Raw genomic sequence first — 13,183 nt, 5'->3', positions numbered from 1 at the left:
GTTTTTAATCTGTGATATTTTAAATGTATTTTAATATTTGATGGAAGCCACCAAGAGTGGCTGGGGAGACCCAGCCAGTTGGGCGGGGTACAAATAATATATTATTATTATTATTATTATTATTATTATTATTATTATTATTATTACATAACGAGGTGAAAGTAAGTAGAGGTACCACTGTAGTTTGATTCCCCCCCCCCACCTATTTTCATTTGCTAAACCAAGGTTTAGAAAACAAGCACAAACCTTGGTTAATGAGCAACCTGAAACCACAGTTAAACTGCTGGGGTGGGTTCATGCATAATGTTAAACCATGGTTTCCTAAACTATGGCTTAGCGTTATGTGTGAAATAGGCCAAGTGAGGTGTTTAACCAATCAGAGCCTTAAAGCAGACACAGCACTGCAGAGGGAAGAGAAATGCAAAGCTGTCCATTCAGTCCCATGTCTTGATGAGGATGTGAATTGTTCCTTCTCCACCAGAATAGATTTTCTGAGGAGTGGGGAAGGGTAAGTAACTCCTCTCTTCAGTTGATCTTCATGGATCAGCTGGTTGGGGGGGAGGGGTCTGTACCTGTGTGTGCTTATATACAGTATGTGGTGGTTCATTGGTTTGTGACCCTGAGTAAATTCAATCCTCAAGGCAAAAAGGGTAGCCACCCCTACCTGCACGCCTGAAAGTTATTCTTGTGACATATGCCCTGTTTTTGCTTTGTTTTATCCTGAGAGAGTCTATCCTCTGTGTGCGCTAGTAAACTGACCCCAATAGTTTAACCCCCACTCACAGTACATGCAAATCAAAATCAAATGTTTGGGGCCAGAATTTTTAATTTAGAAGCTACAAGTTAAGCAGAAGGGCTTATTACAGAAGGGACTCAGGGCACCAACATACATTTTTTTAAAGGAACAGAATTGTGCAGTTGGAAGGGACCACAGGGGTCATCTAGTCCAGTGTTTCCCAACCTTGGGTCTCCAGCTGTTTTCAGACCACAGTTCCCATCATCCCTGACCACTGGTCTTGCTAGCTAGGGATGATGGGAGTTGTAGTCCAAAAACAGTTGGAGACCCAAGGTTGGGAAACATTGATCTAGTCAACCTCCTGCAATGTTCCATTCATTTTCCTATATTGAGAGGAAAGGTCTGAAGGCGAATTCTACCAAAATCAGCTGGATGTCCTTGGGATTTCCCTTCACACATTTGTGTAGTGGGCAGAGAGTGAAAGGGGCATTGATGTGTGCATGTGCATGGAGATATTGCAGAGGGGACGACTGCACATGAACCCCATAACAAACTTTGCACCCTCATGTGTTCTTTGGAGCTCATAAACACAGTTAAGGCAAGGGTAACTTGCTTGTTATACTGTAAATCTAATCTGATTTATTCATTACCATAGGCCAGCCTTGGGCCCAAATATTGTTGGACTACAACTCCCATTATCCCTGATCACTTGCTGGTTAGGGATGATGGGAGTTGTAGTCTAGCAACACCTGAGGACCCAAGACTGAAAAAGGCTGCTTTAGGCTTTGAACTGAGCCAAGGAAGAGACATTACGTAACGTGGCTTACTTAAACATTTGTTTTAGTTAAAAGCGCAATGGCATGAACCAGGAAACTATTCACTAAGGATTAATGATTCTTCTTTTCTGGGAATATATGTCTAAAAAATTCCCTACTTACGGGAGATACTTTCCCCAAAGCAATGTCCACAGGATTTCGCACCTTGCTTAATACTGATCTGAGCTATTTCCGTCTCGTCCTTTGGACACAGACATTTGCAGCAGTGTCTGTGAGCATTTGGGCAAGAGGGTTGGCAGCACCTCATGCGCCGTTTGAGGCTTGGCAGACTTCCATGGGTAGCTGGATTTTTCGAGGATTGCACATTTATTTACATCAACCACCAACAGGGCCGGTCCAAGATATTTTCGCACCAGAGGCAAACAACAAAATGCCCCCGTCACCGCTAGGGAACAAGGAGGGGAATAAAGGGGAATAAAGATCCTATATTGGGATCTTTTGCCCCCGTGGATCTTGCCACCTGGCCCTAGCCACCAGCCACTGCAATCTGTGTGCAAAACACAAACACATATAAATATAGCTGTGCAGATCAAACTGCAAAAGTAAATAAAAAATTATTTATTATTATTATTTTAATAGCAGCTAATATATGTTTGTCAGTCTTGGCTATCACTAGCCTAACTTAATCTGCAAGGAGAATAATCAGTGGGATGCCCTGGATGAGATGATAAAAGTGGGGTGATGAGCTCTTTATGCACATTTCTGTGCGAATAGCAATACCAAAACCATTGTTTCAGCATTACCATCTTCACGTGGGCACATAGAATCGCAGAATCGCAGAGTTGGAAGGGGCACTGAGGGGCATCTAGTCCAACCCCCTGCAATGCAAGAATCTCAACTAAAGCATCCCTCACAGATGGCCATCCAACCTCTGCTTAAAAACCCCAAGCAAAATTGGAACACAGTCTGGGAAAGTACATTTTACGGGTATTCTCTTGAAACATACATTGATAAATACTGTATCTCTCCACAAACAGGGATGCTTCCCCAGTTGGGGCCAACCCTACCGTTAGGCAGAATGAGGTAGCTAACTTAGACAGCTGATTTTGGAGTGAGTGTCATGTAAAGGCAGCAGCAAATTGATGGCTATTTAATTCAATGTACTTTTACTGCCAGGGAGGGGGAAGAGGCACTTATAGGATTTTAGGCCCCAGCTGACAAGATAACAACTTGAGCAGTCCTTCAAGTTTTGCAGCTTGAGCAAAGAAGGCAGCTTTTGCTACTCCAGTGTAGGAACCAAAATCCCTTGAGCCAGAAAGAAGTTTCAAGTTTTGTGCTTTCATATTGCTTATCCCCCCCCCCTGATATTCTTGATGTGTCTTATAAGCTGCTTCCAACCAATAGGCTAGATTTAAGACACTTCTTTGCATGTCATCGTCGTCCCCCCCCCCCCAGCTCCCAAGTCTGCAGCAAGGTAAAGCAGTATATGTGAAATGAAGGATCAAACAAACTGGCATGGATAATTTACGTGGCACAGTTTACTATTCACATACTTTACCAGACATTTGAGTTGTGTTTTTGGCTAGCAACATGGGTAGTGTCATTATATCATTTAATCACTAGGTACCACTGTACTTAGTGGTATCTGATATCCTATTGCTGTTCTGTGTTGGAGAGAGACAAACAAGTTCTCGCGTCTAGACTCCTGACTGGTGCGGCCTCTAAGTCTTTCATGAAAGTTGCTGAGAGATGGCCGGCAAAGAGAGAGCCAATTTTGGTATCTAAAATTTTTGTCGTCCTTGATATTTATAGCAAGACCCATCTCAACACACTATTCACCATCCTTTCTATAGATTTTATCTTAATAAAGAGCTGTTATCCCACTGATTCTCACTATTCCACCAGGTTCCGAACATCCTCATTACATCAGTGCTCTCTTTTAGTAATAAGCACTCCATTATCTCTCTCTCTCTCTCTCTCTCTCTCTCTCTCTCTCTCTCTCTCTCTCTCTCTCTCTCTCTCACACACACACACACACACACACACACACATTCCTTTTATGTGCTTTTTTTCTTTGATACTTTGGTTTCATTAATCATGACTTCTTCTATGCTCATTATAAAGTTCTACCTTGTTCCTTTTCAGATGAACTTTTGCTCTCTCTTCTTAAAAACATATTTCCCTCCCACTGTTCTCATGCTGGTAAACGGTCCCTCCACATTAATGTTCCTAGATGATGCAAGATACGGAACAAAGCGGTGACTGTGTGTCCTCATAATGTCAACACAAATTGTGAAACACAGGGATTTTTGAGGTGTGTGTGTGTGTGTGTGTGTGCATGCATGTGTTCTCGCTCGGACTAGTCGTGCACCTTCTGTCCCTACAAAGAATTTCAGCGAAAGAATAAATGTCAGCAAAGCAACAAGAGACCTGCTTCTGCCACATCCAGGGCCAGTATCTGTATGCGGATTACTGAAAGTGGAATAGAGTTTCTCCCAAAGGAACCTGATGTATGGGAAGATCACACCGATGGCTGAACCCTTTCGGAATTTGCACTGCAGTTACGTTCTGCGGCTGACAAACAGAGAATTCAAGCTTTTTATTTGAGAGCTATATACATACACACCAGCACAAGACTGCAGCTTTCAGTACTTGTTGCGGACCTGAGCTTCTGGGTTTTCAACTATTACTATACAGAGCATTGTGCATATGACTACCGCGCAACGTTCTGGTCACCCCCATCTCAAAAAGATATTGCAGAGCTGAAAAAGGTGCCCAAAAAGGTAGCAAAAATGGTCATTGCATGCTCCTTAAGAGTAAATGCTAAAGCAACTGGGGATTGTAAGTTTTGATTTAGCAGGGCAGGAGGGAAAGATTGCTGGAGGAATGATAAAAAGTTAATAAAATTATGCACTGGGGTGGGCGAAGAACTGTAAACCTCTCTCTCAGCCCAGGCAATCACCCTGATGCAAACCACCCCTTTCCCAGTAATCAGATCAATCATTTCATGAGCAGGGTGGAGCATAGCCCTCTCTTTAGCTAAACTGCATGGATCAAATGAGGGAGGGCTATGTGTCTGTAGTGGGTGTATAAGTTTGTGGTGGCCACACCCACTGCTGCTATGCAGCCCCTGGAGGATTGAGCAAGGGTGAAAGGTCTGCAACTCTTGAGCTAAAACAGTAGCTCAGTTGGTAGAGCATGAGACTCTTAATCTCAGGGTTGTGGGTTCAAGCCCCACATTTGGCAAAAATAATAATAATCCTGCATTGCAGGGGGTTGGATTGGATGAACCTCGTGGTCCCTTCAAGCTTTAAAATTCTATGAGTCTATAGTGACTAAGGAAAATTGGGATGAAAATAAAATTTTAAACACTCCTTGCAACAGTAAGTGGTAGCTTTTGCCCACTATCCTATAAATGCACTAAGATAGAGATGTTAGCAACAGACATGTTTACGTGGATGCAGTCCATTCCTTTAATGCATCTGTTTGGTGATTAATCAATTACTAGGTTTCCAGACTTAACATGTAAGCACCAAAGAAACATTTTCAAAAAGCACCCTATATTCAAAGCACACATAATCCATGCAAACATTTAATATAAGTGATTCCCTTGAATGCAGACAGCTGTTCAGTTTGCCTCAAATGCATAAAGCATTTCTCCAGTTAAATCAAATGTTGCTCTGTATTCTGGGTGGTGTTTGTGCCTATCAACTACTTACATTGCTTGTTGTCATTTGAGTGTCAAGCAATTATATCAAGACTGCCAGGAGTATTTGGTTACAGGTCTGTCTGTACCCCAAGATTGCAAAGAATGTTGACGGTAACCTCAGCTGTGATTTTATTATAGGTCCAGTTACAGGTGGGTAGCCGTGTTGGTCTGCCATAGTCAAAACAAAATCGAAAATTCTTTCTAGTAGCACCTTAGAGACCAACTGAGTTTGTTCCTGGTATGAGCTTTCGTGTGCATGCACACTTCTTCAGATACATCTAAGGTGTACATCTAAGTTTTGAGAAGTGGGTGGCGCTGTGGTCTAAACCACAGAGCCTAGGACTTGCTGATCAGAAGGTCGGCAGTTCGAATCCCTGCAACGGGGTGAGCTCCCATTGTTCGGTCCCTGCTCCTGCCAACCTAGTAGTTCGAAAGCACGTCAAAGTGCAAGTAGATAAATAGGTACCACTCTGGCGGAAAGGTAAACAGCATTTCCATGCGCTGCTCTGGTTCACCAGAAGTGGCTTAGTCATGCTGGCCACATGACCCGGAAGCTGTATGCCGGCTCCCTCGGCCAGTAAAGCGAGATAAGCGCCGCAACCCCAGAGTCATCTGCGACTGGACTTAACAGTCAGGGGTCCCTTTAACTTTACCTTTTTACATCTAAGTTTTAAGTCTATCTAAAGTATGAATGCAACAAGCACATGCACACAAACACCCCGACCACATAGGTTTGCTCATTGAGAAGCCAGAATTGGCTCTGGCTTCTTTTCAAGCGAACATCTGACACTCAGCCAACCCAAGCTTGCTATTTTATATTGTGAAAAATGGCCGTTAAAGGAGAACATCTACAGACAAGGCAATTGACAGGAGTGCTTAATGTAGTTCCACCAGGCTAACTTGGCAAGATCACAGAAATTTCTTAGGACTGTCAGTTACAGGAAGGTTTTAACTCCACAACAAAGTAAATGAACCCTCTGTGCCGAGAACAATACTGCTCCTGGGAGATTTGAAAGCTATTCAAAATGTTTAAAGTTAATGTTCTTTTTGGAAATGAAAAAGCCAGTGAAAAGCCCCAGTCCACTGACAATCAAATTACTAATCTGAAGTCAGCACAAAAATATATGACAAATAGAACTAAAGCAAAGAGATTGAAACGAAAATAATCACTCTGCAAGGAACTAGGACTGGTACGTACATTTACCCTGCCAGTTATTTACTTCATGGGCCAGAGGCATTTGTATCCACCCTTCTCCTGCACCACCACAATGTTTTCATTGATATAGCTCACCTGTGTGGGGGAATTAATAAAAGAATGAGCTGGATGCCTACAGGTACATCCAGAAACAAAGGGCAAGCAGGGTGAGAGAGAGAACCAGAGCAGGAGATTCTTAAAGTCACAAAAGCTGTGAAACCTTTTAAATATCACCACCAGAGCTCCCCCCATTTTACTCCTCTTAGCACTGAAGAGACCACACAGCTTTGTAAGTTAAAAAATGCTTTACTTACAAAGTTCCCAAAGTCAGGTTCATGCATTTATTTTTATGCAGCAGCAAGTAAACACAGGCAGAAATCTTGGGATACAAAACATAGTGAAATAGCTATAAGCACACAGTCTGAGCTTGTAGCGACCAAAGCCAGGCATGTCCTGTTTTGGTGAGTTCCCATGGCAAATGAAAATGTAACAAAGGAGGAAACTTAACTTTCTTCCTTCCAGGAGATGAGGCTTACACATGTAAAAGCTTTTGTTTGATCATACTCATCACAATCTGTCATGGAGGCTTTAGCTGAGATTACGACATTGCAGGGGGTTGGACTAGATGACCCTTGGATCCCTTCCAACTCTTAGATTCTTTGATCAGGCTTACACACTCATAAAACATGCTTTTAAACACACTCATAAAACATGTCTGAACCTGGATTCACGGTTCACCTCTCATCAAACAAACCAGGAGCTGTAACCAAGGTTTGCCCTGTTTTAACATGTGCATGTTAACAGTTAGGTTAAACTGTGTTGGTTATCTCCGGGGGTGCTTGAGACCTCCTTGTCCTTCACAGTTGCTGGGCTTATCTCGAAATGGAGGAGTCAAAAGGTGGCTACAAGGACACAAAAGGGCACACATGGATCTGCCCACCACCGAAATTCAAAATGGCTGGAATACATCAATATTTTAGTTGGAAAAAATATTTGTTATGTGTGGATTGAGGTAGTAAAAAAGGAGTGGGGAGAAGAAAGCTCCCTTGCATAAGCAGAATGATGGCCCACAATGATACATGCAGATGTTGCAGATTGTTCCTATGAAGAATACGGAGAAATTGACATACCAAAAGCCCCCAAATAACGGGTGTTTCTTTTCAAATATTATCCTCTTTCAAAAGGGGCTTTATTTTTGTATTTCCCCAAGCTAGCATTTCCTCCTAGAACGGCACTGTGTATAAGTCAGAGTTTCTGCTGCAGTTTCTATAGTGATTATGTTCTTACTTAAGGATCCAAATGTTCCTGCCTAGAAAAAGACAGCAGGCTGCCCTGGAAAATACAGTCAGCGTTTAAGCACTTCAGGCCTGTTGATCTGACTCAGTAGCAGACCTTGCGGCCTCAAATTTCAGCAGAGCCCCTGTGCAATGCCAAAATTCGCCGCCCCTCTGCCTCCTGCACTCCATTCTACATCATAGTTGCAATGTTCCCTGTGCCGAGTGCGATCAAACCAGTCACATTCCCCTAAATCTGCCTCTTTTAAATGGATCAAAGACTGCAGTCTTATGTTGACTTGCTTGGGAGCAAGTCATGAAGAATTCTGAGAGACTTACTTAAGAGTCATAGTAAGCAGGAAGGGTTTCTGGCTTAAATGAAATACTTTTTAAAGGATGTGGTCCTTGAAAAAGATGCCGCCTCTTCTGCAATGGAAACACTGAACATTTTATATGTAAGCTCTGTGGGGCAGAGACCTATCCTTTTCATATAACTCTGTTAAGTATCATGTACTTAACAAGTAAATAACTCCCATTGTGTTATCCGCTTAAAATTGACCCAAAGGTGATTCCCCCTTTTAAAATGGCCTACTTTGAAGGAAATGACTTATAGCAAATACATTCACCAGAGAAGACAAGCAGAGATTATCACTAGGACTTTACATGGTCAGGCACACAGATATCATGAAAACAGATTAAAAACAACCCACATAAATGTGCCTATGGCACAAGAACCATTTTACAGTAAAGCATAGGAAGGAGGAAAAGGCAAATCAAAACAACAATTTATTAAGCAAGGAGAAGAAGAGGATCCTTTTGCAAGCATGGCTGAGTAATTCAGCTACTTATAGAATGGAACCTATACTGAAACAGCATTTAAATAATTCTGTTTTCTGTATACTTCTCACTGCGACTGCTGATGAAAATGGGCAAAGGGGGAGGGGGTTACCTGAAAAGCTCATAATGCAGAACAGCTGCAATCCTTTGCTTCTGAAATAAATGTGACATTTTTTTGCTGAGCAAGAGAGAGCAACGCAAAAATTGCTATTCCAGTAATGCTGCAATTAGACAACAGGAAATTAATGGAACCACTAGGGGGCACTTTAAACCAAATATTTCATGGGATTTCAACTGCGGAGCACTTGTCTATTATCCATTTCTGTCACCTGGCTGAATCTGAATCCAGCTTCTATTGACAAGCTGATTGCACTTCCTTTGTTATCCCCACAGTGCTTTTTAAAGGCCTTGCTCTGCTATCAGTCCACATCTCTCTCAGCTAAATGCCTTCACCAAAAGCAATCTTTTAGAAACACAGGAAAATGGTTCCCTTAGCTAGCTAGCTATATTTTATTTATTTGTTTGTTTGTTTAATTTATTTATTTTTGCTTGCTTGCTTGCGGGGGAAGTTAACTTAAAAGGGAAGGGAAGGTAGTGAAGGATTTTTGAAGGAAGAAAAAGAGCCCTCCATGTCACCTTTGCTAAGTGAACAATGGAGTCTGAAGATTATATTCTAGAAAAGTGGTGGCTAAGAAATATTTTTTTTTTTAAAAAAAAAAAGGCAAGGGGAGACCTCATCTTATTCTCTCTCTCTCTCTCTCTCTCTCTCTCTCTCTCTCTCTCACACACACACACACACACACACACACACACTTGAATAGATGGTCTCAGCCAAACAGCCTCAGACTGCCCAAGTGTCCCTATTTTCCAGGGACAGCCCAGTTTTACAGAAGCCATCCCGGTTTCTGATCTGATCCTGGAATGTCCTGCTTTTCCTTGTTGTTGTTCAGTCGTTCAGTCATGTCCGACTCTTCGTGACCCCATGGACCAGAGCACGCCAGGCACGCCTATCCTTCACGGCCTCTCGCAGTTTGGCCAAACTCATGTTAGTAGCTTCGAGAACACTGTCCAACCATCTCATCCTCTGTCGTCCCCTTCTCCTTGTGCCCTCCATCTTTCCCAACATCAGGGTCTTTTCTAGGGAGTCTTCTCTTCTCATGAGGTGGCCAAAGTACTGGAGCCTCAACTTCAGGATCAGTCCTTCTAGTGAGCTTTTCCTTAGGATGTTCCTATTTTCATCAGAGAAACGTTGGAAGCTATGGAGTTATGCAACCCCCAAGCCAAAGACATAAGTAACTTCACAACCTTTAGAAGACACCCAAAGGAAGCCCTGTATAGCAATGTTTAATGTTTAATGTTTTATTATCTTTTTCTATATGTTGGGAGCCACCCAGAGCCACCCAACACATAAGCCATGCATTGTCTAGGGTAGTATAGTGTCCAAAAGCTTCCATCCTGAATGGGAGTGAGAGCAAAGCTCTCAACCATTTCCCAGTGGCAAATTAATGTTACAATGGCACACTGATGGTAGGCTGATGTTTTCAGCATCAGTGTTACCATGGGGACTGAACCACTTTCCCAGTCATTGCAATTTCCCAGCTAACCATCTTTCAACCCATTCCAGGCAGGATGAACTTTTTTCCACCACTCAAGAGGTCACCTCCTTGGGAAATCACAACAGTTAAACCTTTAATAATCCCACTTGCCAATCTGCCAGAGATAGGTGGGTGGGTGAAGGGCAAGGAGGTGAGTTTGACAAACCAGAAGGAAATGGAATTCTCCACCCATCCATCAAATTAACCAATGCTGGTTCATGCTTTGGCTTCATTCTCAAAAAGAATAAAAAAATGCAGACCTCAGAGCAGCCCACTTAATTACCTTCTTTAGAGCTCAGTCTTCCCTAACCATATTATTTACTTATTTGTCTATTTGAAAAAATTGTGCTGCCTTTTGGCCAAGGAGACACTCCTCTCTACAACCGTGGCTGGCTGCAGCCTGGTCTCAAGGGGCTCTTCTTACTCCCACAGCCGTGGGTGGGTGGGATATCAGGTGCCAGACCTACAGGGATGGCCCAATCATCAGGTCCATCAGGCACGGGGGGTGGGTGGGTGGTTCAGAACCAGGCCTGCCCCTGCCATTTTTAACAGGGCGATGTCATGTAAGCCACTTTCTTGGGAGTTCATCGTGGGATTTCCCACCCACCCAGTCTGTTAGGGCTCGCACAGTGAGGGAGCGGAAGAGTTTGCGTATGTACCTTGCTATGATTCACTCAGCCGCCATATTCGGGGCCAGGGAGGAATTTTCTCCTGCAAGCAAATTGGCCAGTTTGCAGGTTTTTGTGATTAAAAAAATAAAAAAATCAATTTTCAGCATGGTAACTATAGCAGTGTTTCGTTTCCATTTTATCAGGATGAGCCCAAACGTAGCAGTATTTTAGTTGGACTTTGTCCGCAGTGAATTATTATTACAAGAGGAACTAAGGAGTAATAAGACGCTACCTAAAATTCATGAGTGGCGAAGTCCTTTAAAATATAGATGAAGAAATATTAGAATGAAGTCAGCTGAAGAAACGCCAGCTGTTACCCACAGTCCCGTTAGCCTCAGTGCGAGGAGGACATGGCTTATTTCTCACCAGCGCTGGACAAGAAACAGGCGAATTGCACATCTTCTTTCCTCAGTGTTAGTGATATATATTCTAGGTTATACCCTACTCATCATTCCAAACTTCTTGCTTCACACAACATCCACACATTTCTTCCACTTGCCTTCCATCTTGCATATGACCAAAAAAAAAAAATCTGAGTCTTGAAGGTGGTATGAAATATAGTTGTTGCCCATGGTGAGTATTCTCACTCCATTATTACCTCTGGGAAAATAGGTGATGCAGGTTTAGGGGATATTTCAAAGCCTGTTTGACCAGAGACAACAGGGTGACAAAAGCCTTTGTGTATGCAAAGGTAAAGGTAAGGTCCAGTCTTGGACGACTCTGGGGTTGTGGCGCTTATCTCGCTTTACTGGCCGAGGGAGCCGGCGTACAGCTTCTGGGTCATGTGGCTAGCATGACTAAGCTGCTTCTGGCGAACCAGAGCAGTGCACGGAAACACCGTTTACCTTCCCACCGGAGTGGTACCTATTTATCTACTTGCACTTTGACGTTCTTTCGAACTGCTAGGTTGGCAGGAGCAGGGACCAAACAACAGGAGCTCACCCCGTCGTGGGGATTCAAACCGCCGACCTTCTGATCGACGGGGTGAGCTCAGTGGTTTAGACCACAGCGCCACCCATGTGTAAGTACTGTATGTACTGTACGCTAAATGCAACAACGCCTTTATCACGTAACTTTCAATGATGCCTCATACCACTCTCTTATACGTTATTGTTTTTCTTCAGCTGTGTTTGTGAATTGTGTCAGTCAGAACAATTGCATGATAATGGCCCAGGAATGGAAGCTTCCTGGCTGTGTTCTGTGCTGTTTATAGAGGAATTTCTAATAGAAATTGTTACAGGAGGGGAGGGGAGCATGCTGGGTAAATGGCCTCCTAAAAAACAACAACACAACACTCTTAGAAAACTTCCCTAAAGCCAACGGGCAATTTCCACAGTTAATCCATAATTACACTCATAGGTAATTATGATATGCTTAGGTAAACCTGCACAGTCAGTGCGCTGAAGTTGATAGATGCAGGACTGCAATAGGCGAAGTCTGGATTCAAACCCTCATTCAGCCGTGAAGCTCCTTGGCTAGTCACTTTCTCCCACCTTAAACCGCCTTACTGGAGGGGGTATTGCTAGATGCTTAAAGGACATAGGGTTAATGCCCCTGCTTTCCAAGGAGTTGTGAGCAAAAAGACATGGGTGAGGGAGGAGATATGTCAAACATGCTTGTAAGTGCTCGGTCTGAGAGGGAAATAGGCTTCTAACTCCTACTAAGAAGTTTGTAAGACTAGCTAGCGCTTAGAGCTTCCAGGTTTTAACAGGATGTGCTTCAGAACCTATTGAAAACTTAATGAAAATTCTAAATTCTATTTTTTAATAAAAAATAAATAAATGGAGATACATATATACCGGTAATAAACAAATTGTGTAACTTCTCAAAGTATTTCTCAATATCTACAACTGTATTCTCTAAACATTTGTTAATGATTTACCTAAAAAGGGTAAAAATACCCCCCTGCCTGGAAAAGCAACCATTAAGCTATCAAAAACAGGAGAATCATACTCATATGGCTGTGCTTAGTGGTGCCCAATGTGGATTGACAAGGCAAACCAGCCTTCCTTCCTGCCTGCCTTCCTTCCTTCCTCTACCCAATGTGGTACTTAAGTGGTAGAAAAACGCAACTGGCCAGAAAGCTGTATATCTCCTTCCATAGGAATCTCCTTTAGTTAGATGAGCTTCCTCTTTGAAAGGAGGACAGGCAAAAAACAGAAACCAAGAAGCCAAGTGTTATGTGCCTTGTTTGCACAAGGGTTTCTGTGCAGGAACCACCGCCATGATTGTTTAAACATGTGCTTTATAAAGAAGGCTGATCGCCGAAGAATTGATGCTTTTGAATTATGGTGCTGGAGGAGACTCTTGAGAGTCCCGTGGATTGCAAAAAGATCAAACTTATCCATCCTTAAAGAAATCAGCCCTGAGTGCTCACTGGAAGGACAGAT

Source organism: Lacerta agilis, chromosome 5 (assembly GCF_009819535.1).
Source record: "Lacerta agilis isolate rLacAgi1 chromosome 5, rLacAgi1.pri, whole genome shotgun sequence".
Lineage (NCBI taxonomy): Eukaryota > Metazoa > Chordata > Lepidosauria > Squamata > Lacertidae > Lacerta > Lacerta agilis.
Note: the sequence above shows the minus strand (reverse complement) of the source record.